At 38.2% G+C, this 20,922-nt stretch overlaps 57 non-coding genes across 57 annotated transcripts; all 57 read right to left on the reverse strand.

Annotated features, from left to right (window-relative positions):
- Nucleotides 1-1,215: 1,215 nt before the first annotated feature.
- TRNAE-CUC (transfer RNA glutamic acid (anticodon CUC)) lies at nt 1,216-1,287 on the reverse strand. The gene has a single exon. It is a non-coding gene; the product is annotated as a tRNA-Glu (tRNA).
- A 3,866-nt stretch (nt 1,288-5,153) lies between these two features.
- Nucleotides 5,154-5,226, reverse strand: TRNAT-UGU (transfer RNA threonine (anticodon UGU)). Its single transcript has one exon. It is a non-coding gene; the product is annotated as a tRNA-Thr (tRNA).
- Nucleotides 5,227-5,839: 613 nt separating this feature from the next.
- On the reverse strand, nt 5,840-5,912 carry TRNAT-AGU (transfer RNA threonine (anticodon AGU)). The gene has a single exon. It is a non-coding gene; the product is annotated as a tRNA-Thr (tRNA).
- A 155-nt stretch (nt 5,913-6,067) lies between these two features.
- TRNAT-AGU (transfer RNA threonine (anticodon AGU)) lies at nt 6,068-6,140 on the reverse strand. The gene has a single exon. It is a non-coding gene; the product is annotated as a tRNA-Thr (tRNA).
- Nucleotides 6,141-7,047: 907 nt separating this feature from the next.
- Nucleotides 7,048-7,120, reverse strand: TRNAT-UGU (transfer RNA threonine (anticodon UGU)). Its single transcript has one exon. It is a non-coding gene; the product is annotated as a tRNA-Thr (tRNA).
- Nucleotides 7,121-8,187: 1,067 nt separating this feature from the next.
- On the reverse strand, nt 8,188-8,260 carry TRNAT-AGU (transfer RNA threonine (anticodon AGU)). Its single transcript has one exon. It is a non-coding gene; the product is annotated as a tRNA-Thr (tRNA).
- Nucleotides 8,261-8,645: 385 nt separating this feature from the next.
- Nucleotides 8,646-8,718, reverse strand: TRNAT-AGU (transfer RNA threonine (anticodon AGU)). The gene has a single exon. It is a non-coding gene; the product is annotated as a tRNA-Thr (tRNA).
- A 155-nt stretch (nt 8,719-8,873) lies between these two features.
- Nucleotides 8,874-8,946, reverse strand: TRNAT-AGU (transfer RNA threonine (anticodon AGU)). The gene has a single exon. It is a non-coding gene; the product is annotated as a tRNA-Thr (tRNA).
- A 155-nt stretch (nt 8,947-9,101) lies between these two features.
- TRNAT-UGU (transfer RNA threonine (anticodon UGU)) lies at nt 9,102-9,174 on the reverse strand. The gene has a single exon. It is a non-coding gene; the product is annotated as a tRNA-Thr (tRNA).
- A 383-nt stretch (nt 9,175-9,557) lies between these two features.
- On the reverse strand, nt 9,558-9,630 carry TRNAT-AGU (transfer RNA threonine (anticodon AGU)). Its single transcript has one exon. It is a non-coding gene; the product is annotated as a tRNA-Thr (tRNA).
- A 383-nt stretch (nt 9,631-10,013) lies between these two features.
- TRNAT-UGU (transfer RNA threonine (anticodon UGU)) lies at nt 10,014-10,086 on the reverse strand. Its single transcript has one exon. It is a non-coding gene; the product is annotated as a tRNA-Thr (tRNA).
- Nucleotides 10,087-10,241: 155 nt separating this feature from the next.
- On the reverse strand, nt 10,242-10,314 carry TRNAT-AGU (transfer RNA threonine (anticodon AGU)). The gene has a single exon. It is a non-coding gene; the product is annotated as a tRNA-Thr (tRNA).
- A 383-nt stretch (nt 10,315-10,697) lies between these two features.
- On the reverse strand, nt 10,698-10,770 carry TRNAT-AGU (transfer RNA threonine (anticodon AGU)). The gene has a single exon. It is a non-coding gene; the product is annotated as a tRNA-Thr (tRNA).
- Nucleotides 10,771-10,927: 157 nt separating this feature from the next.
- TRNAT-AGU (transfer RNA threonine (anticodon AGU)) lies at nt 10,928-11,000 on the reverse strand. Its single transcript has one exon. It is a non-coding gene; the product is annotated as a tRNA-Thr (tRNA).
- A 155-nt stretch (nt 11,001-11,155) lies between these two features.
- Nucleotides 11,156-11,228, reverse strand: TRNAT-AGU (transfer RNA threonine (anticodon AGU)). The gene has a single exon. It is a non-coding gene; the product is annotated as a tRNA-Thr (tRNA).
- A 155-nt stretch (nt 11,229-11,383) lies between these two features.
- Nucleotides 11,384-11,456, reverse strand: TRNAT-UGU (transfer RNA threonine (anticodon UGU)). Its single transcript has one exon. It is a non-coding gene; the product is annotated as a tRNA-Thr (tRNA).
- Nucleotides 11,457-11,611: 155 nt separating this feature from the next.
- Nucleotides 11,612-11,684, reverse strand: TRNAT-AGU (transfer RNA threonine (anticodon AGU)). The gene has a single exon. It is a non-coding gene; the product is annotated as a tRNA-Thr (tRNA).
- A 155-nt stretch (nt 11,685-11,839) lies between these two features.
- TRNAT-UGU (transfer RNA threonine (anticodon UGU)) lies at nt 11,840-11,912 on the reverse strand. The gene has a single exon. It is a non-coding gene; the product is annotated as a tRNA-Thr (tRNA).
- A 155-nt stretch (nt 11,913-12,067) lies between these two features.
- Nucleotides 12,068-12,140, reverse strand: TRNAT-AGU (transfer RNA threonine (anticodon AGU)). The gene has a single exon. It is a non-coding gene; the product is annotated as a tRNA-Thr (tRNA).
- Nucleotides 12,141-12,295: 155 nt separating this feature from the next.
- TRNAT-AGU (transfer RNA threonine (anticodon AGU)) lies at nt 12,296-12,368 on the reverse strand. The gene has a single exon. It is a non-coding gene; the product is annotated as a tRNA-Thr (tRNA).
- Nucleotides 12,369-12,523: 155 nt separating this feature from the next.
- On the reverse strand, nt 12,524-12,596 carry TRNAT-UGU (transfer RNA threonine (anticodon UGU)). The gene has a single exon. It is a non-coding gene; the product is annotated as a tRNA-Thr (tRNA).
- A 155-nt stretch (nt 12,597-12,751) lies between these two features.
- Nucleotides 12,752-12,824, reverse strand: TRNAT-AGU (transfer RNA threonine (anticodon AGU)). Its single transcript has one exon. It is a non-coding gene; the product is annotated as a tRNA-Thr (tRNA).
- Nucleotides 12,825-12,979: 155 nt separating this feature from the next.
- Nucleotides 12,980-13,052, reverse strand: TRNAT-UGU (transfer RNA threonine (anticodon UGU)). The gene has a single exon. It is a non-coding gene; the product is annotated as a tRNA-Thr (tRNA).
- A 155-nt stretch (nt 13,053-13,207) lies between these two features.
- Nucleotides 13,208-13,280, reverse strand: TRNAT-AGU (transfer RNA threonine (anticodon AGU)). Its single transcript has one exon. It is a non-coding gene; the product is annotated as a tRNA-Thr (tRNA).
- Nucleotides 13,281-13,435: 155 nt separating this feature from the next.
- TRNAT-UGU (transfer RNA threonine (anticodon UGU)) lies at nt 13,436-13,508 on the reverse strand. Its single transcript has one exon. It is a non-coding gene; the product is annotated as a tRNA-Thr (tRNA).
- Nucleotides 13,509-13,663: 155 nt separating this feature from the next.
- TRNAT-AGU (transfer RNA threonine (anticodon AGU)) lies at nt 13,664-13,736 on the reverse strand. The gene has a single exon. It is a non-coding gene; the product is annotated as a tRNA-Thr (tRNA).
- Nucleotides 13,737-13,891: 155 nt separating this feature from the next.
- On the reverse strand, nt 13,892-13,964 carry TRNAT-UGU (transfer RNA threonine (anticodon UGU)). Its single transcript has one exon. It is a non-coding gene; the product is annotated as a tRNA-Thr (tRNA).
- Nucleotides 13,965-14,119: 155 nt separating this feature from the next.
- Nucleotides 14,120-14,192, reverse strand: TRNAT-UGU (transfer RNA threonine (anticodon UGU)). The gene has a single exon. It is a non-coding gene; the product is annotated as a tRNA-Thr (tRNA).
- A 155-nt stretch (nt 14,193-14,347) lies between these two features.
- TRNAT-AGU (transfer RNA threonine (anticodon AGU)) lies at nt 14,348-14,420 on the reverse strand. Its single transcript has one exon. It is a non-coding gene; the product is annotated as a tRNA-Thr (tRNA).
- A 155-nt stretch (nt 14,421-14,575) lies between these two features.
- On the reverse strand, nt 14,576-14,648 carry TRNAT-AGU (transfer RNA threonine (anticodon AGU)). Its single transcript has one exon. It is a non-coding gene; the product is annotated as a tRNA-Thr (tRNA).
- A 155-nt stretch (nt 14,649-14,803) lies between these two features.
- On the reverse strand, nt 14,804-14,876 carry TRNAT-AGU (transfer RNA threonine (anticodon AGU)). Its single transcript has one exon. It is a non-coding gene; the product is annotated as a tRNA-Thr (tRNA).
- A 155-nt stretch (nt 14,877-15,031) lies between these two features.
- Nucleotides 15,032-15,104, reverse strand: TRNAT-UGU (transfer RNA threonine (anticodon UGU)). The gene has a single exon. It is a non-coding gene; the product is annotated as a tRNA-Thr (tRNA).
- A 155-nt stretch (nt 15,105-15,259) lies between these two features.
- TRNAT-AGU (transfer RNA threonine (anticodon AGU)) lies at nt 15,260-15,332 on the reverse strand. Its single transcript has one exon. It is a non-coding gene; the product is annotated as a tRNA-Thr (tRNA).
- Nucleotides 15,333-15,487: 155 nt separating this feature from the next.
- On the reverse strand, nt 15,488-15,560 carry TRNAT-UGU (transfer RNA threonine (anticodon UGU)). Its single transcript has one exon. It is a non-coding gene; the product is annotated as a tRNA-Thr (tRNA).
- Nucleotides 15,561-15,715: 155 nt separating this feature from the next.
- TRNAT-AGU (transfer RNA threonine (anticodon AGU)) lies at nt 15,716-15,788 on the reverse strand. The gene has a single exon. It is a non-coding gene; the product is annotated as a tRNA-Thr (tRNA).
- Nucleotides 15,789-15,943: 155 nt separating this feature from the next.
- On the reverse strand, nt 15,944-16,016 carry TRNAT-UGU (transfer RNA threonine (anticodon UGU)). The gene has a single exon. It is a non-coding gene; the product is annotated as a tRNA-Thr (tRNA).
- A 155-nt stretch (nt 16,017-16,171) lies between these two features.
- Nucleotides 16,172-16,244, reverse strand: TRNAT-UGU (transfer RNA threonine (anticodon UGU)). The gene has a single exon. It is a non-coding gene; the product is annotated as a tRNA-Thr (tRNA).
- Nucleotides 16,245-16,399: 155 nt separating this feature from the next.
- On the reverse strand, nt 16,400-16,472 carry TRNAT-AGU (transfer RNA threonine (anticodon AGU)). Its single transcript has one exon. It is a non-coding gene; the product is annotated as a tRNA-Thr (tRNA).
- A 155-nt stretch (nt 16,473-16,627) lies between these two features.
- Nucleotides 16,628-16,700, reverse strand: TRNAT-UGU (transfer RNA threonine (anticodon UGU)). Its single transcript has one exon. It is a non-coding gene; the product is annotated as a tRNA-Thr (tRNA).
- Nucleotides 16,701-16,855: 155 nt separating this feature from the next.
- TRNAT-AGU (transfer RNA threonine (anticodon AGU)) lies at nt 16,856-16,928 on the reverse strand. Its single transcript has one exon. It is a non-coding gene; the product is annotated as a tRNA-Thr (tRNA).
- Nucleotides 16,929-17,083: 155 nt separating this feature from the next.
- TRNAT-UGU (transfer RNA threonine (anticodon UGU)) lies at nt 17,084-17,156 on the reverse strand. Its single transcript has one exon. It is a non-coding gene; the product is annotated as a tRNA-Thr (tRNA).
- Nucleotides 17,157-17,311: 155 nt separating this feature from the next.
- TRNAT-AGU (transfer RNA threonine (anticodon AGU)) lies at nt 17,312-17,384 on the reverse strand. The gene has a single exon. It is a non-coding gene; the product is annotated as a tRNA-Thr (tRNA).
- Nucleotides 17,385-17,539: 155 nt separating this feature from the next.
- On the reverse strand, nt 17,540-17,612 carry TRNAT-UGU (transfer RNA threonine (anticodon UGU)). Its single transcript has one exon. It is a non-coding gene; the product is annotated as a tRNA-Thr (tRNA).
- Nucleotides 17,613-17,767: 155 nt separating this feature from the next.
- On the reverse strand, nt 17,768-17,840 carry TRNAT-AGU (transfer RNA threonine (anticodon AGU)). Its single transcript has one exon. It is a non-coding gene; the product is annotated as a tRNA-Thr (tRNA).
- Nucleotides 17,841-17,995: 155 nt separating this feature from the next.
- Nucleotides 17,996-18,068, reverse strand: TRNAT-UGU (transfer RNA threonine (anticodon UGU)). Its single transcript has one exon. It is a non-coding gene; the product is annotated as a tRNA-Thr (tRNA).
- Nucleotides 18,069-18,223: 155 nt separating this feature from the next.
- On the reverse strand, nt 18,224-18,296 carry TRNAT-UGU (transfer RNA threonine (anticodon UGU)). The gene has a single exon. It is a non-coding gene; the product is annotated as a tRNA-Thr (tRNA).
- A 155-nt stretch (nt 18,297-18,451) lies between these two features.
- On the reverse strand, nt 18,452-18,524 carry TRNAT-AGU (transfer RNA threonine (anticodon AGU)). The gene has a single exon. It is a non-coding gene; the product is annotated as a tRNA-Thr (tRNA).
- A 155-nt stretch (nt 18,525-18,679) lies between these two features.
- Nucleotides 18,680-18,752, reverse strand: TRNAT-AGU (transfer RNA threonine (anticodon AGU)). Its single transcript has one exon. It is a non-coding gene; the product is annotated as a tRNA-Thr (tRNA).
- A 155-nt stretch (nt 18,753-18,907) lies between these two features.
- Nucleotides 18,908-18,980, reverse strand: TRNAT-AGU (transfer RNA threonine (anticodon AGU)). Its single transcript has one exon. It is a non-coding gene; the product is annotated as a tRNA-Thr (tRNA).
- A 155-nt stretch (nt 18,981-19,135) lies between these two features.
- TRNAT-UGU (transfer RNA threonine (anticodon UGU)) lies at nt 19,136-19,208 on the reverse strand. Its single transcript has one exon. It is a non-coding gene; the product is annotated as a tRNA-Thr (tRNA).
- A 155-nt stretch (nt 19,209-19,363) lies between these two features.
- On the reverse strand, nt 19,364-19,436 carry TRNAT-AGU (transfer RNA threonine (anticodon AGU)). The gene has a single exon. It is a non-coding gene; the product is annotated as a tRNA-Thr (tRNA).
- Nucleotides 19,437-19,591: 155 nt separating this feature from the next.
- Nucleotides 19,592-19,664, reverse strand: TRNAT-UGU (transfer RNA threonine (anticodon UGU)). The gene has a single exon. It is a non-coding gene; the product is annotated as a tRNA-Thr (tRNA).
- A 155-nt stretch (nt 19,665-19,819) lies between these two features.
- On the reverse strand, nt 19,820-19,892 carry TRNAT-AGU (transfer RNA threonine (anticodon AGU)). The gene has a single exon. It is a non-coding gene; the product is annotated as a tRNA-Thr (tRNA).
- Nucleotides 19,893-20,047: 155 nt separating this feature from the next.
- Nucleotides 20,048-20,120, reverse strand: TRNAT-AGU (transfer RNA threonine (anticodon AGU)). The gene has a single exon. It is a non-coding gene; the product is annotated as a tRNA-Thr (tRNA).
- A 155-nt stretch (nt 20,121-20,275) lies between these two features.
- Nucleotides 20,276-20,348, reverse strand: TRNAT-AGU (transfer RNA threonine (anticodon AGU)). The gene has a single exon. It is a non-coding gene; the product is annotated as a tRNA-Thr (tRNA).
- A 155-nt stretch (nt 20,349-20,503) lies between these two features.
- Nucleotides 20,504-20,576, reverse strand: TRNAT-UGU (transfer RNA threonine (anticodon UGU)). The gene has a single exon. It is a non-coding gene; the product is annotated as a tRNA-Thr (tRNA).
- A 155-nt stretch (nt 20,577-20,731) lies between these two features.
- On the reverse strand, nt 20,732-20,804 carry TRNAT-UGU (transfer RNA threonine (anticodon UGU)). The gene has a single exon. It is a non-coding gene; the product is annotated as a tRNA-Thr (tRNA).
- Between the last annotated feature and the right edge of the window lie 118 nt (nt 20,805-20,922).

Genomic DNA, 20,922 nt, shown 5'->3' on the forward strand with positions numbered 1-20,922 from the left:
CGGTACAAAAGCACTCCCTCCGATACCGAGAATCGAACCCGGGCTTTCTGGGTGAAAGCCAGGTATCCTTGCCACTAGACCATATCGGACTAGCTCAACCAAGTCTTAAATCTATTCTTGAAATGCGGTACAAAAGCACTCGCTCCGATACCGGGAATCGAACCCGGGCTTTCTGGGTGAAAGCCAGGTATCCTTGCCACTAGACCATATTGGACTAGCTCAACAAAGTCTTAATTCTATTCTTGAAAAGCGGTACAAAAGCACTCGCTCCGATACCGGGAATCGAACCCGGGTCTTCTCGGTGAGAGCCGTATATCCTAGCCACTAGACCATATCGGACTGGTTTGAGCGACCCTAGATATTAGTCCTATAAATGTGTCTTTAAATTTAGTCTTTTAAAGCGGTACAAAGCACTCGCTCCGATACCAGTAATCGAACCCGGGCCTTCTGGGAGAGAGCCAGATATCCTAGCCACTAGACCATATCGGTCTTGCTTAACCAAGTCTTAATTCGAATCATAAACCTATAACCTTAAGTTTATTCTTCATAAACGGTTCAAAAGCACTCGCTCCGATACCGGAAATCGAACCCGAGCCTTCTGAGTGAAAGCCAGGTATCCTAGCCACTAGACCATATCGGACTAGCTCAGCCAAGTTTTAAATCTATTCTTGAAAAGCGGTTCAAAAGCACTCGCTCCGATACCGGGAATCAAACCCGGGCCTTCTGAGTGAAAGCCAGGTATCCTAGCCACTAGACCATATCGGACTAGCTCAACCAAGTCTTAAATCTATTCTTGAAAAGCGGTTCAAAAGCACTCGCTCCGATACCGGGAATCAAACCCGGGCCTTCTGGGTGAAAGCCAGGTATCCTAGCCACTAGACCATATTGGACTGGCTCAACCAAGTCTTAAGTCTATTGAAAAGCGGTACAATAGCACTCGCTCTGATACCGGGAATCGAACCCGGTCCTTCTGTGTTGAGCCATATATCCTAGCCACTAGACCATATCGGACTAGCTTAAACAAGTCTTAATTCTAATCATAAACCTATAACCTTAAGTTTATTCTTCAAAAACGGTTCAAAAGCACTCGCTCCGATACCGGAAATCGAACCCGGGCCTTCTGAGTGAAAGCCAGGTATCCTAGCCACTAGACCATATCGGACTAGCTCAACCAAGTCTTAAATCTTTTCTTGAAAAGCGGTACAAAAGCACTTGCTCCGATACCGGGAATCGAACCCGTGCCTTCTGGGTGAGAGCCAGATATCCTAGCCACTAGACCATATCGGACTGGTTTGTGCAACCCTAGATATTAGTCCTATAAATGTGTCTTTAAATTTATTCTTTAAAAGCGGTACAAAAGCACTGTCTCCGATACCGGGAATCGAACCTGGGCCTTCTGAGTGAAACCCAGGTATCCTAGCCACTAGACCATATCGGACTAGCTCAACCAAGTCTTAAATCTATTCTTGAAAAGCGGTTCAAAAGCACTCGCTCCGATACCGGGAATAAAACCCGGGCCTTCTGAGTGAAAGCCAGGTATCCTAGCCACTAGACCATACCGGACTAGCTCAACCAAGTCTTAAATCTATTCTTGAAAAGCGGTACAAAAGCACTCGCTCCGATACCGGGAATCGAACCCGGACCTTCTGGTGGATTTATTCCGATATAGTAGCTAATGAATTTATAGGCGATACGGTAGCCCCGCTACTTCGCATAGTAGGCGTAGACAGCGAAAAACCTCACGGTTCTACTAGACATAGACATACTATAGACATTGATATAAGGAATAGTTTAGGCCATGCCGCGTCATTCGAGTTTGGAACGTCGACCTGTAAACTACACTTTAGACCATGCCAAAACCCCAAACATTAGAGTCTCGTTGCGAGTATAGGAGGTATTATTTAGATCAGGTAGGGGGTGGAGGGGTGTCAAAAGTATTTGTCGGGACCCCCCACCAAAAAGGTCACGGGATAGGGAGCGCCCTGAAAGGGTTATTTAGATGGGCACGCCCCTTATTAATTAGAGGTGCAAAGTATTAGGCACCTAGAGCCATTAGTACGGGACAAAAGATTCTTGGTGACGTAATGCAAGGTCAGAATGTGAAAAGTGCCGCGAAAAAGAGATTGCAGGAAACTTATGAGAACATGACTGCTGCACAGCAAGGTTCAGGATTAAAGATAAAGCGACGCAAAGTTAAACGCCTGTCAGTTTATCACCGTCATTCAAAGCAGACGCCACGCGATATATTTAGCTCCTGAAAAAATCATGTTTTCTCTCCAAGCTCTTAAGAGTGAATTGGACATTTTTGCCCCTGTGCCTATTCAAACTAGTGTCGAACATGCTCAAGGTGCATGCAACCCTTGGCGGCCATTGGTGATAGCTCTACCCTCGAATACCTCATCTCGGGCAATGGAGATAGCTACATCGATATAGCCCACACCATGCATTACAACAAAGTCAAAATCACCAACGGAGATGGAAGTGATCTTCCGGTTTCCGCCGTGGTAGGTTTCGTGAACAACGCTGGCCATGCATTGTGGAGAACTTGCGATGTTTTCTTGAACAATACCCGAAATTCTTCAGCCGCTCAAAACTACGCCTTCACCTCTTTTATCGAAACTGTCTCAAATTACGGACCCGCGGCCAAAAAATCTCACCTCATGATGGCCGGATGGGAAAAGGACGAAGCCGGAAAGTTTGACGACTTTTCAATTAAAGGTTTCGTCGCCCGAATGGCTAAAACTGCTAAATCGGCCGTGATTGAATTTTTTACACCCGTGTTTAGTGACGTGTTTAATATTCCCGAATATCTCTTAAACGGGGTGGACCTTAAAGTCGTGTTTACTCGCAACAAGGACGAGTTTGCCTTAATGTGTGAAGAAACAGCCACTCTCAAAAACTGTAAAGTCAAGATACTAGACGCTGCACTCGCGGTACGTAAAGTTAAACTCAGTCCTAAAATATTGTTAGCGCATGAAGCAGCGCTTAATAACGGTACTGCCAAATATAATTTTACGCGCACCGAACTTAAAACTAAAACTATCTCTACCGGAAGTAGCACCGAGAGTTTTAACAATATATATCTAGGCCCTCAGCCTAATCGCGTCATTATTGGAATAGTCTCCAACGCGGCGTTCAAGGGGAGTTACGCTCTGAATCCCTTTAACTTTAAAACTTGGGATTTAAATTTTTTGTCTCTGTATCTCGATAACGAACAAATACCTTCGAAACCGTTGACTCCTGATTTCGATAAAAACTTGTATATACAAGCTTATCAAACATTGTTCGCGGGCACGGGTATTCATTATAAAGACGACGGTAACGATATTACTCCCAACGAGTTTGCCAACGGGTTAACCCTCTACGCTTTTGATCTGACACCGGACCTATCTGCTAGCGAAACAAACCACTGGAACCCCGTTAAGCAAGGACAATTAAGATTGGACATGGGATTCGCTAAACCTTTGTCGGAAGCCGCAGTCTGCATTGTATACGCCGAATTTCAAAGCATGATTCAAATCGATAAAAATAGAAACGTAATTGTAGATTATTAAAATGTCAGCAACCACCACGGTAGACTTGATTCTCGCTTTATCAGATACGCCCAACTTTTTGGGTGTTTTCGCATCAAATAGGTTAAATAATGTTACCAGATATCCCACATCGTTAATTATAAATTTAGATCAGCACTATGAAAAGGGGTCTCACTGGGTATCGGCCTTCATAGATGGAGCTCGTGTAGGGTATTATTTCGATAGCTACGGTTTGCCACCATTTCTGCCTAGTATAAGAAGATTTTTATCTTATACTGCAGAAAATGGACTTTTGGTAAACGACAACTTCAGAGGTTAGAAAGTAGCGTATGCGGGCAGTATAGCGCCCTCTATCTTATTCATAGAAGTAAGAAGAAAAGTACGAAAGCTTTCCTAAAAGCTTTTACCGCAAATCGAAAAATTAACGATATGAAAATTGCTAAACAATTTCAAAATCATATACGGCGACTAAAAAAGTGTAAAAGGAGCTTATTAACAAACCGTGTGGTTGCCTGGTGGTAATGCGTCCAGCTCTGTGTTGTTTCAACAACATTTGAGTTTCCATTCCAGGGTTCGACTTCCTACCAACGGCGCTTTATTAGTCCGGTATAGAAAAAAAACATCTTCAGATACTGCTTGAATCAAGTTTAAGGAGGATTTTTTTAAATATTTAACTAATTTATTATTAATTTAACTTAATTATGTATTTTATTAGCACGCTAATTAAATGTTTTTTGATTTAAAATCCGATTGTTTTACAACTTAGCATAAGCCTAGAATAACCTAGCATAAGCCTATCTTTCAGGATCTACCATAGCATAAGCCTACCAGAAACTACAATAGCATAAGCCTATCTTTCAGGATCTACCATAGCATAAGCCTACCAGGAACTACAATAGCATAAGCCTATCCCTACAAGTACCAGCCACGTGACGTCATCAAAAATTACCCGTGACGTCATCAGGAAAACCACCACCAGGTGGCTCAACAATTCAAATTTCCCGCCAACACCATCACGTGATGTCATCAATTCCCCCTCGCCTCCCCCCAACACCATCACGTGACGTCATCAATCACCCCCCCCCTCCCCACCCATGGGTTGGCTTTATAAACCCAAAACATTTTCCCCCCCTTTCAGGGGAAAGGAAGGGGGGTAAAATTTTTGGGTTTATAAGGCCGTCCTTACTCTCTCTCCTATTTACAAGACAGGCGCTTTAACCACTAAGCCACGGAGCCCTTGTTGTCAAGCGAGATTAAGGCTGAATATTTCAGAAATTTAACTCATTTGAGTTTTACCCTATTGTCTGCATATATGCATATCTCAAGCAACCATTATTTCAAGTTTTCCAAAATTTAATAGCTACGAAAAATAGTTCAAGTATCATAACAAAGAGGCTCCGACGAGAATCGAACTCATGATCTCCTGCTTACTAGACAGGCGCTTTAACCACTAAGCCACTGAGCCCTTGTTGTGAAGCGAGATTAATGCTGAATATTTCAGTAATTTAACTCATTTGAGTTTACCCTATTGTTTGGATATATGCATATCTCAAGCAACCACTAATTCAAGTTTTTCTAAATTTAATAGGTACGAAAACTAGTTCAAGTATCATAACAACGAGGCTCCGACGAGAATCGAACTCATGATCTCCTGTTTACAAGACAGGCGCTTTAACCACTAAGCCACGAAGCCCTTGTTGTGAAGCGAGATTAATGCTGAATATTTCAGTAATTTAACTCATTTGAGTTTACCCTATTGTTTGCATATATGCATATCTCAAGCAACCATTATTTCAAGTTTTTCTAAATTTAATAGCTACGAAAACTAGTTCAAGTATCATAACAAAGAGGCTCCGACGAGAATCGAACTCATGATCTCCTGTTTACTAGACAGGCGCTTTAACCACAAAGCCACGGAGCCGTTGTTGTAAAGCGAGATTAATGCTGAATATTTCAGTAATTCAACTCATTTGAGTATACTCTATTGTTTGCATATATGCATATCTCAAGCAACCATTATTTCAAGTTTTTCTAAATTTAATAGCTACGAAAACTAGTTCAAGTATCATAACAAAGAGGCTCCGACGAGAATCGAACTCATGATCTCCTGTTTACTAGACAGGCGCTTTAACCACAAAGCCACGGAGCCGTTGTTGTAAAGCGAGATTAATGCTGAATATTTCAGCAATTTAACTCATTTGCAGTTTTACCCTATTGTTTGCATATATGCATATCTCAAGCAACCATTATTTCAAGTTTTTCAAAATTTAATAGCTACGAAAAATAGTTCAAGTATCATAACAACGAGGCTCCGACGAGAATCGAACTCATGATTTCCTGTTTACTAGACAGGCGCTTTAACCGCTAAGCCACGGAGCCCATGTTGTGAAGCGAGATTAATGCTGAATATTTCAGTAATTCAACTCATTTGAGTATACCCTATTGTTTGCATATATGCATATCTCAAGCAACCATTATTTCAAGTTTTTCTAAATTTAATAGCTACGAAAACTAGTTCAAGTATCATAACAAAGAGGCTCCGACGAGAATCGAACTCATGATATCCAGTTTACTAGACAGGCGCTTTAACCACTAAGCCACGGAGCCATTGTTGTGAAGCGAGATTAATGCTGAATATTTCAGTAATTTAACTCATTTGAGTTTACCCTATTGTTTGGATATATCAGGGGTAAATAACGAAAGGAGTTAGAGACGCTAGCTTCCGTAGTGTAGAATGCAGTGGGACTTTCAAACGTAGACACAGAAAAGAGAAAACGCCTCGGTTGCGCCGCCTATAATTCAAAATATGTATGATATTTTGCAACCAATAGCGTCGCAGCAAAGATTCGAAAGGCATGCTGGGATATCGATTTTCTCCTGTCTGCTAGTTTTCGTCTGCTTACGACTAAGTGACAATTAGGCTTAGAGTAAAGTTTCTTCATTAAGGTGCACTTGAATTAGAAACATGCAACTTTAAAGTTGGTAAATTCCTTATTCGATAATGAAATGGAATTAAATGTCGTTTTTGCATCCTTCAATACAGATCCCACAGTTCCCACTAAGCCCTGGCTCACTGGGCCGACTCTGTAACCGCACACTTACGGGAAAACAAGTTTGATCACATTTTGAGGATTTCCCCGGCTTCAAATTGCAAATTGTTGACTTATCTTTCTTCTTTAAATCGCTGTTTAATTATATTGGGTTGATTTATGAGACGACTTCACAACATCGACACCCGCCATTTTACTTTACCCAGAATACCTTGCGGCGCGAGATTTTAAGGCAAAACTTTTAAGGTTCTGCTCTTATTTACAATACAGTTCCAAAGATGGCACTACGTTAGTTACAAATTCTATGACGTTTCAAGGTCCCACTGTATTCTACACTACGGAAGCTAGCGTCTCTAACTCCTTTCGTTATTTACCCCTGGATATATGCATATCTCAAGCAACCATTAATTCAAGTTTTTCTAAATTTAATAGGTACGAAAACTAGTTCAAGTATCATATCAACGAGGCTCCGACGAAAATCGAACTCATGATCTCCTGTTTACAAGACAGGCGCTTTAACCACTAAGCCACGGAGCCCTTGTTGTGAAGCGAGATTAATGCTGAATATTTCAGTAATTTAACTCATTTGAGTTTACCCTATTGTTTGCATATATGCATATCTCAAGCAACCATTATTTCAAGTTTTTCTAAATTTAATAGCTACGAAAACTAGTTCAAGTATCATAACAAAGAGGCTCCGACGAGAATCGAACTCATGATCTCCTGTTTACTAGACAGGCGCTTTAACCACAAAGCCACGGAGCCGTTGTTGTAAAGCGAGATTAATGCTGAATATTTCAGTAATTCAACTCATTTGAGTATACCCTATTGTTTGCATATATGCATATCTCAAGCAACCATTATTTTAAGTTTTTCTAAATTTAATAGCTACGAAAACTAGTTCAAGTATCATAACAAAGAGGCTCCGACGAGAATCGAACTCATGATCTCCTGTTTACTAGACAGGCGCTTTAACCACAAAGCCACGGAGCCGTTGTTGTAAAGCGAGATTAATGCTGAATATTTCAGCAATTTAACTCATTTGAGTTTACCCTATTGTTTTCTTATATGCATATCTCAAGCAACCATTATTTCAAGTTTTTCAAAATTTAATAGCTACGAAAAATAGTTCAAGTATCATAACAAAGAGGCTCCGACGAGAATCGAACTCATGATTTCCTGTTTACTAGACAGGCGATTTAACCACTAAGCCACGGAGCGCTTGTTGTGAAGCGAGATTAATGCTGAATATTTCAGTAATTTAACTCATTTGAGTTTACCCTATTGTTTTCTTATATGCATATCTCAAGCAACCATTATTTCAAGTTTTTCAAAATTTACTAGCTACGAAAGCTAGTTCAAGTATCATAACAACGAGGCTCCGACGAGAATCGAACTCATGATCTCCTGTTTACTAGACAGGCGCTTTAACCACTAAGCCACGGAGCGCTTGTTGTGAAGCGAGATTAATGCTGAATATTTCAGTAATTTAACTCATTTGAGTTTACCCTATTGTTTTCTTATATGCATATCTCAAGCAACCATTATTTCAAGTTTTTCAAAATTTACTAGCTACGAAAGCTAGTTCAAGTATCATAACAACGAGGCTCCGACGAGAATCGAACTCATGATTTCCTGTTTACTAGACAGGCGCTTTAACCGCTAAGCCACGGAGCCCATGTTGTGAAGCGAGATTAATGCTGAATATTTCAGTAGTTCAACTCATTTGAATATGCCCTATTGTTTGCATATATGCATATCTCAAGCAACCATTATTTCAAGTTTTTCTAAATTTAATAGCTACGAAAACTAGTTCAAGTATCATAACAAAGAGGCTCCGACGAGAATCGAACTCATGATCTCCTGTTTACTAGACAGGCGCTTTAACCACAAAGCCACGGAGCCGTTGTTGTAAAGCGAGATTAATGCTGAATATTTCAGCAATTTAACTCATTTGCAGTTTTACCCTATTGTTTGCATATATGCATATCTCAAGCAACCATTATTTCAAGTTTTTCAAAATTTAATAGCTACGAAAAATAGTTCAAGTATCATAACAACGAGGCTCCGACGAGAATCGAACTCATGATTTCCTGTTTACTAGACAGGCGCTTTAACCGCTAAGCCACGGAGCCCATGTTGTGAAGCGAGATTAATGCTGAATATTTCAGTAATTCAACTCATTTGAGTATACCCTATTGTTTGCATATATGCATATCTCAAGCAACCATTATTTCAAGTTTTTCTAAATTTAATAGCTACGAAAACTAGTTCAAGTATCATAACAAAGAGGCTCCGACGAGAATCGAACTCATGATATCCAGTTTACTAGACAGGCGCTTTAACCACTAAGCCACGGAGCCATTGTTGTGAAGCGAGATTAATGCTGAATATTTCAGTAATTTAACTCATTTGAGTTTACCCTATTGTTTGGATATATGCATATCTCAAGCAACCATTAATTCAAGTTTTTCTAAATTTAATAGCTACGAAAACTAGTTCAAGTATCATATCAACGAGGCTCCGACGAGAATCGAACTCATGATCTCCTGTTTACAAGACAGGCGCTTTAACCACTAAGCCACGGAGCCCTTGTTGTGAAGCGAGATTAATGCTGAATATTTCAGTAATTTAACTCATTTGAGTTTACCCTATTGTTTTCTTATATGCATATCTCAAGCAACCATTATTTCAAGTTTTTCAAAATTTAATAGCTACGAAAGCTAGTTCAAGTATCATAACAACGAGGCTCCGACGAGAATCGAACTCATGATTTCCTGTTTACTAGACAGGCGCTTTAACCACTAAGCCATGGAGCCCTTGTTGTGAAGCGAGATTAATGCTGAATATTTCAGTAATTTAACTCATTTGAGTTTACCCTATTGTTTTCTTATATGCATATCTCAAGCAACAATTATTTCAAGTTTTTCAAAATTTAATAGCTACGAAAGCTAGTTCAAGTATCATAACAACGAGGCTCCGACGAGAATCGAACTCATGATTTCCTGTTTACTAGACAGGCGCTTTAACCACTAAGCCACGGAGCCCATGTTGTGAAGCGAGATTAATGCTGAATATTTCAGTAATTCAACTCATTTGAGTATACCCTATTGTTTGCATATATGCATATCTCAAGCAACCATTATTTCAAGTTTTTCTAAATTTAATAGCTACGAAAACTAGTTCAAGTATCATAACAAAGAGGCTCCGACGAGAATCGAACTCATGATATCCAGTTTACTAGACAGGCGCTTTAACCACTAAGCCACGAAGCCATTGTTGTGAAGCGAGATTAATGCTGAATATTTCAGTAATTTAACTCATTTGAGTTTACCCTATTGTTTGGATATATGCATATCTCAAGCAACCATTAATTCAAGTTTTTCTAAATTTAATAGCTACGAAAACTAGTTCAAGTATCATATCAACGAGGCTCCGACGAGAATCGAACTCATGATCTCCTGTTTACAAGACAGGCGCTTTAACCACTAAGCCACGGAGCCCTTGTTGTGAAGCGAGATTAATGCTGAATATTTCAGTAATTTAACTCATTTGAGTTTACCCTATTGTTTTCTTATATGCATATCTCAAGCAACAATTATTTCAAGTTTTTCAAAATTTAATAGCTACGAAAGCTAGTTCAAGTATCATAACAACGAGGCTCCGACGAGAATCGAACTCATGATTTCCTGTTTACTAGACAGGCGCTTTAACCACTAAGCCACGGAGCCCATGTTGTGAAGCGAGATTAATGCTGAATATTTCAGTAATTCAACTCATTTGAGTTTACCCTATTGTTTGCATATATGCATATCTCAAGCAACCATTATTTCAAGTTTTTCAAAATTTAATAGCTACGAAAAATAGTTCAAGTATAATAACAAAGAGGCTCCGACGATAATCGAACTCATGATATCCTGTTTACTAGACAGGCGCTTTAACCACTACGCCACGGAGCCCTTGTTGTGAAGCGAGATTAATGCTGAATATTTCATTAATTTAACTCATTTGAGTTTACCCTATTGTTTTCTTATATGCATATCTCAAGCAACCATTATTTCAAGTTTTTCAAAACTTAATAGCTACGAAAGCTAGTTCAAGTATCATAACAACGAGGCTCCGACGAGAATCGAACTCATGATCTCCTGTTTACTAGACAGGCGCTTTAACCACTAAGCCACGAAGCCCTTGTTGTGAAGCGAGATTAATGCTGAATATTTCAGCAATTTAACTCATTTGCAGTTTTACCCAATTGTTTTCTTATATGCATATCTCAAGCAACCATTATTTCAAGTTTTTCAAAATTTAATAGCTACGAAAAATAGTTCAAGTATCATAACAAAGAGGCTCCGACGAGAATCGAACTCATGATCTCCTGTTTACTAGACAGGCGCTTTAACCACTAAGCCACGGAGCCCTTGTTGTGAAGCGAGATTAATGCTGAATATTTCAGTAATTTAACTCATTTGAGTTTACCCTATTGTTTGCATATATGCATATCTCAAGCAACCATTATTTCAAGTTTTTCAAAATTTAATAGCTACGAAAGCTAGTTCAAGTATCATAACAACGAGGCTCCGACGAGAATCGAACTCATGATCTCCTGTTTACTAGACAGGCGCTTTAACCACTAAGCCACGAAGCCCTTGTTGTGAAGCGAGATTAATGCTGAATATTTCAGTAATTTAATTCATTTGAGTTTACCCTATTGTTTGCATATATGCATATCTCAAGCAACCATTATTTCAAGTTTTTCAAAATTTAAAAGCTACGAAAACTAGTTCAAGTATCATATCAACGAGGCTCCGACGAGAATCGAACTCATGATCTCCTGTTTACAAGACAGGCGCTTTAACCACTAAGCCACGAAGCCCTTGTTGTGAAGCGAGATTAATGCTGAATATTTCAGTAATTTAACTCATTTGAGTTTACCCTATTGTTTTCTTATATGCATATCTCAAGCAACCATTATTTCAAGTTTTTCAAAATTTAATAGCTACGAAAGCTAGTTCAAGTATCATAACAACGAGGCTCCGACGAGAATCGAACTCATGATTTCCTGTTTACTAGACAGGCGCTTTAACCACTAAGCCACGGAGCCCATGTTGTGAAGCGAGATTAATGCTGAATATTTCAGTAATTCAACTCATTTGAGTTTACCCTATTGTTTGCATATATGCATATCTCAAGCAACCATTATTTCAAGTTTTTCAAAATTTAATAGCTACGAAAACTAGTTCAAATATCATATCAACGAGGCTCCGACGAGAATCGAACTCATGATCTCCTGTTTACAAGACAGGCGCTTTAACCACTAAGCCACGAAGCCCTTGTTGTGAAGCGAGATTAATGCTGAATATTTCAGTAATTTAACTCATTTGAGTTTACCCTATTGTTTTCTTATATGCATATCTCAAGCAACCATTATTTCAAGTTTTTCAAAATTTAATAGCTACGAAAGCTAGTTCAAGTATCATAACAACGAGGCTCCGACGAGAATCGAACTCATGATTTCCTGTTTACTAGACAGGCGCTTTAACCACTAAGCCACGGAGCCCATGTTGTGAAGCGAGATTAATGCTGAATATTTCAGTAATTCAACTCATTTGAGTTTACCCTATTGTTTGCATATATGCATATCTCAAGCAACCATTATTTCAAGTTTTTCTAAATTTAATAGCTACGAAAACTAGTTCAAGTATCATATCAACGAGGCTCCGACGAGAATCGAACTCATGATTTCCTGTTTACTAGACAGGCGCTTTAACCACTAAGCCACGGAGCCCATGTTGTGAAGCGAGATTAATGCTGAATATTTCAGTAATTCAACTCATTTGAGTTTACCCTATTGTTTGCATATATGCATATCTCAAGCAACCATTATTTCAAGTTTTTCAAAATTTAATAGCTACGAAAACTAGTTCAAATATCATATCAACGAGGCTCCGACGAGAATCGAACTCATGATCTCCTGTTTACAAGACAGGCGCTTTAACCACTAAGCCACGAAGCCCTTGTTGTGAAGCGAGATTAATGCTGAATATTTCAGTAATTTAACTCATTTGAGTTTACCCTATTGTTTTCTTATATGCATATCTCAAGCAACCATTATTTCAAGTTTTTCAAAATTTAATAGCTACGAAAGCTAGTTCAAGTATCATAACAACGAGGCTCCGACGAGAATCGAACTCATGATTTCCTGTTTACTAGACAGGCGCTTTAACCACTAAGCCACGGAGCCCATGTTGTGAAGCGAGATTAATGCTGAATATTTCAGTAATTCAACTCATTTGAGTTTACCCTATTGTTTGCATATATGCATATCTCAAGCAACCATTATTTCAAGTTTTTCTAAATTTAATAGCTACGAAAACTAGTTCAAATATCATATCAACGAGGCTCCGACGAGAATCGAACTCATGATCTCCTGTTTACAAGACAGGCGCTTTAACCACTAAGCCACGAAGCCCTTGTTGTGAAGCGAGATCAATGCTGAATATTTCAGTAATTTAACTCATTTGAGTTTACCCTATTGGTTGCATATATGCATATCTCAAGCAACCATTACTTCAAGTTTTTCAAAATTTAATAGCTACGAAAGCTAGTTCAAGTATCATAACAACGAGGCTCCGACGAGAATCGAACTCATGATCTCCTGTTTACTAGACAGGCGCTTTAACCACTAAGCCACGAAGCCCTTGTTGTGAAGCGAGATTAATGCTGAATATTTCAGTAATTTAATTCATTTGAGTTTACCCTATTGTTTGCATATATGCATATCTCAAGCAACCATTATTTCAAGTTTTTCAAAATTTAAAAGCTACGAAAACTAGTTCAAGTATCATATCAACGAGGCTCCGACGAGAATCGAACTCATGATCTCCTGTTTACAAGACAGGCGCTTTAACCACTAAGCCACGGAGCCCTTGTTGTGAAGCGAGATTAATGCTGAATATTTCAGTAATTTAACTCATTTGAGTTTACCCTATTGTTTGCATATATGCATATCTCAAGCAACCATTATTTCAAGTTTTTCAAAATTTAATAGCTACGAAAGCTAGTTCAAGTATCATAACAACGAGGCTCCGACGAGAATCGAACTCATGATCTCCTGTTTACTAGACAGGCGCTTTAACCACTAAGCCACGAAGCCCTTGTTGTGAAGCGAGATTAATGCTGAATATTTCAGTAATTTAATTCATTTGAGTTTACCCTATTGTTTGCATATATGCATATCTCAAGCAACCATTATTTCAAGTTTTTCAAAATTTAAAAGCTACGAAAACTAGTTCAAGTATCATATCAACGAGGCTCCGACGAGAATCGAACTCATGATCTCCTGTTTACAAGACAGGCGCTTTAACCACTAAGCCACGAAGCCCTTGTTGTGAAGCGAGATCAATGCTGAATATTTCAGTAATTTAACTCATTTGAGTTTACCCTATTGTTTGCATATATGCATATCTCAAGCAAGCATTATTTCAAGTTTTTCAAAATTTAATAGCTACGAAAGCTAGTTCAAGTATCATAACAACGAGGCTCCGACGAGAACCGAACTCATGATCTCCTGTTTACAAGACAGGCGCTTTAACCACTAAGCCACGAAGCCCTTGTTGTGAAGCGAGATTAATGCTGAATATTTCAGTAATTTAACTCATTTGAGTTTACCCTATTGTTTTCTTATATGCATATCTCAAGCAACCATTATTTCAAGTTTTTCAAAATTTAATAGCTACGAAAGCTAGTTCAAGTATCATAACAACGAGGCTCCGACGAGAATCGAACTCATGATTTCCTGTTTACTAGACAGGCGCTTTAACCACTAAGCCACGGAGCCCATGTTGTGAAGCGAGATTAATGCTGAATATTTCAGTAATTCAACTCATTTGAGTTTACCCTATTGTTTTCTTATATGCATATCTCAAGCAACCATTATTTCAAGTTTTTCAAAATTTAATAGCTACGAAAGCTAGTTCAAGTATCATAACAACGAGGCTCCGACGAGAATCGAACTCATGATCTCCTGTTTACTAGACAGGCGCTTTAACCACTAAGCCACGAAGCCCTTGTTGTGAAGCGAGATCAATGCTGAATATTTCAGTAATTTAACTCATTTGAGTTTACCCTATTGTTTGCATATATGCATATCTCAAGCAAGCATTATTTCAAGTTTTTCAAAATTTAATAGCTACGAAAGCTAGTTCAAGTATCATAACAACGAGGCTCCGACGAGAATCGAACTCATGATCTCCTGTTTACTAGACAGGCGCTTTAACCACTAAGCCACGAAGCCCTTGTTGTGAAGCGAGAATAATGCTGAATATTTCAGTAATTTAATTCATTTGAGTTTACCCTATTGTTTGCATATATGCATATCTCAAGCAACCATTATTTCAAGTTTTTCAAAATTTAAAAGCTACGAAAACTAGTTCAAGTATCATATCAACGAGGCTCCGACGAGAATCGAACTCATGATCTCCTGTTTACAAGACAGGCGCTTTAACCACTAAGCCACGGAGCCCTTGTTGTGAAGCGAGATTAATGCTGAATATTTCAGTAATTTAACTCATTTGAGTTTACCCTATTGTTTGCATATATGCATATCTCAAGCAACCATTATTTCAAGTTTTTCAAAATTTAATAGCTACGAAAGCTAGTTCAAGTATCATAACAACGAGGCTCCGACGAGAATCGAACTCATGATCTCCTGTTTACTAGACAGGCGCTTTAACCACTAAGCCACGAAGCCCTTGTTGTGAAGCGAGATTAATGCTGAATATTTCAGTAATTTAATTCATTTGAGTTTACCCTATTGTTTGCATATATGCATATCTCAAGCAACCATTATTTCAAGTTTTTCAAAATTTAAAAGCTACGAAAACTAGTTCAAGTATCATATCAACGAGGCTCCGACGAGAATCGAACTCATGATCTCCTGTTTACAAGACAGGCGCTTTAACCACTAAGCCACGGAGCCCTTGTTGTGAAGCGAGATTAATGCTGAATATTTCAGTAATTTAACTCATTTGAGTTTACCCTATTGTTTGCATATATGCATATCTCAAGCAACCATTATTTCAAGTTTTTCAAAATTTAATAGCTACGAAAGCTAGTTCAAGTATCATAACAACGAGGCTCCGACGAGAATCGAACTCATGATCTCCTGTTTACTAGACAGGCGCTTTAACCACTAAGCCACGAAGCCCTTGTTGTGAAGCGAGATTAATGCTGAATATTTCAGTAATTTAATTCATTTGAGTTTACCCTATTGTTTGCATATATGCATATCTCAAGCAACCATTATTTCAAGTTTTTCAAAATTTAAAAGCTACGAAAACTAGTTCAAGTATCATATCAACGAGGCTCCGACGAGAATCGAACTCATGATCTCCTGTTTACAAGACAGGCGCTTTAACCACTAAGCCACGAAGCCCTTGTTGTGAAGCGAGATCAATGCTGAATATTTCAGTAATTTAACTCATTTGAGTTTACCCTATTGTTTGCATATATGCATATCTCAAGCAAGCATTATTTCAAGTTTTTCAAAATTTAATAGCTACGAAAGCTAGTTCAAGTATCATAACAACGAGGCTCCGACGAGAATCGAACTCATGATCTCCTGTTTACAAGACAGGCGCTTTAACCACTAAGCCACGAAGCCCTTGTTGTGAAGCGAGATTAATGCTGAATATTTCAGTAATTTAACTCATTTGAGTTTACCCTATTGTTTTCTTATATGCATATCTCAAGCAACCATTATTTCAAGTTTTTCAAAATTAAATAGCTACGAAAGCTAGTTCAAGTATCATAACAACGAGGCTCCGACGAGAATCGAACTCATGATTTCCTGTTTACTAGACAGGCGCTTTAACCACTAAGCCACGGAGCCCATGTTGTGAAGCGAGATTAATGCTGAATATTTCAGTAATTCAACTCATTTGAGTTTACCCTATTGTTTTCTTATATGCATATCTCAAGCAAAAATTATTTCAAGTTTTTCAAAATTTAATAGCTACGAAAGCTAGTTCAAGTATCATAACAACGAGGCTCCGACGAGAATCGAACTCATGATCTCCTGTTTACAAGACAGGCGCTTTAACCACTAAGCCACGGAGCCCTTGTTGTGAAGCGAGATCAATGCTGAATATTTCAGTAATTTAACTCATTTGAGTTTACCCTATTGTTTGCATATATGCATATCTCAAGCAAGCATTATTTCAAGTTTTTCAAAATTTAATAGCTACGAAAGCTAGTTCAAGTATCATAACAACAAGGCTCCGACGAGAATCGAACTCATGATCTCCTGTTTACTAGACAGGCGCTTTAACCACTAAGCCACGAAGCCCTTGTTGTGAAGCGAGATTAATGCTGAATATTTCAGTAATTTAATTCATTTGAGTTTACCCTATTGTTTGCATATATGCATATCTCAAGCAACCATTATTTCAAGTTTTTCAAAATTTAAAAGCTACGAAAACTAGTTCAAGTATCATATCAACGAGGCTCCGACGAGAATCGAACTCATGATCTCCTGTTTACAAGACAGGCGCTTTAACCACTAAGCCACGGAGCCCTTGTTGTGAAGCGAGATTAATGCTGAATATTTCAGTAATTTAACTCATTTGAGTTTACCCTATTGTTTGCATATATGCATATCTCAAGCAACCATTATTTCAAGTTTTTCAAAATTTAATAGCTACGAAAGCTAGTTCAAGTATCATAACAACAAGGCTCCGACGAGAATCGAACTCATGATCTCCTGTTTACTAGACAGGCGCTTTAACCACTAAGCCACGAAGCCCTTGTTGTGAAGCGAGATTAATGCTGAATATTTCAGTAATTTAATTCATTTGAGTTTACCCTATTGTTTGCATATATGCATATCTCAAGCAACCATTATTTCAAGTTTTTCAAAATTTAAAAGCTACGAAAACTAGTTCAAGTATCATATCAACGAGGCTCCGACGAGAATCGAACTCATGATCTCCTGTTTACAAGACAGGCGCTTTAACCACTAAGCCACGGAGCCCTTGTTGTGAAGCGAGATTAATGCTGAATATTTCAGTAATTTAACTCATTTGAGTTTACCCTATTGTTTGCATATATGCATATCTCAAGCAACCATTATTTCAAGTTTTTCAAAATTTAATAGCTACGAAAGCTAGTTCAAGTATCATAACAACGAGGCTCCGACGAGAATCGAACTCATGATCTCCTGTTTACTAGACAGGCGCTTTAACCACTAAGCCACGAAGCCCTTGTTGTGAAGCGAGATTAATGCTGAATATTTCAGTAATTTAATTCATTTGAGTTTACCCTATTGTTTGCATATATGCATATCTCAAGCAACCATTATTTCAAGTTTTTCAAAATTTAAAAGCTACGAAAACTAGTTCAAGTATCATATCAACGAGGCTCCGACGAGAATCGAACTCATGATCTCCTGTTTACAAGACAGGCGCTTTAACCACTAAGCCACGAAGCCCTTGTTGTGAAGCGAGATCAATGCTGAATATTTCAGTAATTTAACTCATTTGAGTTTACCCTATTGTTTGCATATATGCATATCTCAAGCAAGCATTATTTCAAGTTTTTCAAAATTTAATAGCTACGAAAGCTAGTTCAAGTATCATAACAACGAGGCTCCGACGAGAATCGAACTCATGATCTCCTGTTTACAAGGCAGGCGCTTTAACCACTAAGCCACGAAGCCCTTGTTGTGAAGCGAGATTAATGCTGAATATTTCAGTAATTTAACTCATTTGAGTTTACCCTATTGTTTTCTTATATGCATATCTCAAGCAACCATTATTTCAAGTTTTTCAAAATTTAATAGCTACGAAAGCTAGTTCAAGTATCATAACAACGAGGCTCCGACGAGAATCGAACTCATGATTTCCTGTTTACTAGACAGGCGCTTTAACCACTAAGCCACGGAGCCCATGTTGTGAAGCGAGATTAATGCTGAATATTTCAGTAATTCAACTCATTTGAGTTTACCCTATTGTTTTCTTATATGCATATCTCAAGCAACCATTATTTCAAGTTTTTCAAAATTTAATAGCTACGAAAGCTAGTTCAAGTATCATAACAACGAGGCTCCGACGAGAATCGAACTCATGATCTCCTGTTTACTAGACAGGCGCTTTAACCACTAAGCCACGAAGCCCTTGTTGTGAAGCGAGATCAATGCTGAATATTTCAGTAATTTAACTCATTTGAGTTTACCCTATTGTTTGCATATATGCATATCTCAAGCAAGCATTATTTCAAGTTTTTCAAAATTTAATAGCTACGAAAGCTAGTTCAAGTATCATAACAACGAGGCTCCGACGAGAATCGAACTCATGATCTCCTGTTTACTAGACAGGCGCTTTAACCACTAAGCCACGAAGCCCTTGTTGTGAAGCGAGAATAATGCTGAATATTTCAGTAATTTAATTCATTTGAGTTTACCCTATTGTTTGCATATATGCATATCTCAAGCAACCATTATTTCAAGTTTTTCAAAATTTAAAAGCTACGAAAACTAGTTCAAGTATCATATCAACGAGGCTCCGACGAGAATCGAACTCATGATCTCCTGTTTACAAGACAGGCGCTTTAACCACTAAGCCACGAAGCCCTTGTTGTGAAGCGAGATTAATGCTGAATATTTCAGTAATTTAACTCATTTGAGTTTACCCTATTGTTTTCTTATATGCATATCTCAAGCAACCATTATTTCAAGTTTTTCAAAATTTAATAGCTACGAAAGCTAGTTCAAGTATCATAACAACGAGGCTCCGACGAGAATCGAACTCATGATCTCCTGTTTACTAGACAGGCGCTTTAACCACTAAGCCACGAAGCCCTTGTTGTGAAGCGAGATTAATGCTGAATATTTCAGTAATTTAATTCATTTGAGTTTACCCTATTGTTTGCATATATGCATATCTCAAGCAACCATTATTTCAAGTTTTTCAAAATTTAAAAGCTACGAAAACTAGTTCAAGTATCATATCAACGAGGCTCCGACGAGAATCGAACTCATGATCTCCTGTTTACAAGACAGGCGCTTCAACCACTAAGCCACGAAGCCCTTGTTGTGAAGCGAGATTAATGCTGAATATTTCAGTAATTTAACTCATTTGAGTTTACCCTATTGTTTTCTTATATGCATATCTCAAGCAACCATTATTTCAAGTTTTTCAAAATTTAATAGCTACGAAAGCTAGTTCAAGTATCATAACAACGAGGCTCCGACGAGAATCGAACTCATGATCTCCTGTTTACTAGACAGGCGCTTTAACCACTAAGCCACGAAGCCCTTGTTGTGAAGCGAGATTAATGCTGAATATTTCAGTAATTTAATTCATTTGAGTTTACCCTATTGTTTGCATATATGCATATCTCAAGCAACCATTATTTCAAGTTTTTCAAAATTTAATAGCTACGAAAGCTAGTTCAAGTATCATAACAACGAGGCTCCGACGAGAATCGAACTCATGAACTCCTGTTTACTAGACAGGCGCTTTAACCACTAAGCCACGAAGCCCTTGTTGTGAAGCGAGATCAATGCTGAATATTTCAGTAATTTAACTCATTTGAGTTTACCCTATTGTGTGCATATATGCATATCTCAAGCAAGCATTATTTCAAGTTTTTCAAAATTTAATAGCTACGAAAGCTAGTTCTAGTATCATAACAACGAGGCTCCGACGAGAATCGAACTCATGATCTCCTGTTTACTAGACAGGCGCTTTAACCACTAAGCCACGAAGCCCTTGTTGTGAAGCGAGATTAATGCTGAATATTTCAGTAATTTAATTCATTTGAGTTTACCCTATTGTTTGCATATATGCATATCTCAAGCAACCATTATTTCAAGTTTTTCAAAATTTAAAAGCTACGAAAACTAGTTCAAGTATCATATCAACGAGGCTCCGACGAGAATCGAACTCATGATCTCCTGTTTACAAGACAGGCGCTTTAACCACTAAGCCACGAAGCCCTTGTTGTGAAGCGAGATTAATGCTGAATATTTCAGTAATTTAACTCATTTGAGTTTACCCTATTGTTTTCTTATATGCATATCTCAAGCAACCATTATTTCAAGTTTTTCAAAATTTAATAGCTACGAAAGCTAGTTCTAGTATCATAACAACGAGGCTCCGACGAGAATCGAACTCATGATTTCCTGTTTACAAGACAGGCGCTTTAACCACTAAGCCACGAAGCCCTTGTTGTGAAGCGAGATCAATGCTGAATATTTCAGTAATTTAACTCATTTGAGTTTACCCTATTGTTTGCATATATGCATATCTCAAGCAACCATTATTTCAAGTTTTTCTAAATTT

This window comes from Phalangium opilio, unplaced genomic scaffold (genome assembly GCF_054372755.1).
Source record: "Phalangium opilio isolate 3A_F unplaced genomic scaffold, DU_Popi_V2 ptg000046l_1, whole genome shotgun sequence".
Lineage (NCBI taxonomy): Eukaryota > Metazoa > Arthropoda > Arachnida > Opiliones > Phalangiidae > Phalangium > Phalangium opilio.